The sequence below is a fragment of the Bison bison genome, unplaced genomic scaffold, assembly GCF_000754665.1.
Source record: "Bison bison bison isolate TAMUID 2011002044 unplaced genomic scaffold, Bison_UMD1.0 scf7180017864128, whole genome shotgun sequence".
Lineage (NCBI taxonomy): Eukaryota > Metazoa > Chordata > Mammalia > Artiodactyla > Bovidae > Bison > Bison bison.
The window spans coordinates 2,205,929-2,207,026 of record NW_011494700.1 but is presented as its reverse complement, the minus strand read 5'-3'; positions in this window follow the sequence as shown (position 1 = coordinate 2,207,026).

Genomic DNA, 1,098 nt, shown 5'->3' with positions numbered 1-1,098 from the left:
CTCAGTTTAAAACCTTCCAAGGCTCCTCCTTCTTCCCAGGATCATCCAGTCTTTGAGGTGACACGCTTGCCCTTCCATGAGTGTGTCCCTGTCACCTGTCTAGCTTGTCCTCTGCCCTAGTCAAATGGTTAAGCTCCATCTCATTTCCTGAACCAGCCGCCCTTTAGCTTTGCACTGGCCACTTCTTGTCCTGGGCGGTCCCGAAGGGCTCCTTTCTCCCTGTACTCTGTCCGGCTCACTCCTTCAGGACGTGTTTCCGTCTGTACTGTATTGTGGGAGGAACTGAACTCCCCCGCTATAGCCCAGGGTGTAAGGTCATTGGTTACCCCGAGGGTCCTGCTGACCTTCACACAGGACTCAGTGCCCCCAGAAGGGATTATGTATATATATATTTAAAAAGTTAACATCATCATTGCTATTGCTGCTGCTAAGTCGCTTCAGTCGTGTCCGACTCTGTGCGACCCCATAGACGGCAGCCCACCAGGCTCCCCCGTCCCTGGGATTCTCCAGGCAAGAACACTGGAGTGGGTTGCCATTTCAACATGGATTTTAGGCCATTTGAGAGGTAGGCTTAATATTATTTAGCATTTGTGTTCCTTGGTGGCGTAGTATGGGTCACGTACTTTGGTAGATGTTGGAACCTCAAAAATGTCTCTTTCCCAGCTTCTTTGAGTAATTTCTTACCTGACAAACTCACAGTTCCTATGGGAAAAAAAATCAGAATATATGGAGTGATATTTCATTAAGTTGTAAGGGGACTCTGGTGCTTTACGTTTATCATAAATATATGCTAAATGGTATGTGCTATAAATAATTTATGTCATATGCAGTGTATTAGACTCTACCTTAAACTTATTTTAATACATGCTACAGGTATAATAGGGCTCTCACATTGCCTAATTCAGGAACATTATTTATCAGACTGTGATATGGACAGTGGTCCCTGGAGCTATGTAATATAGCAGTTGATAAAGTATATTACATATTAAAGATTTACACATGTATGTATTATACTGAGAACTGAGATCATATACCCTGCACAGCTTATGGGCTACATGAACATGATTTTACTATTGCATTGTTTTCATTGACATAATT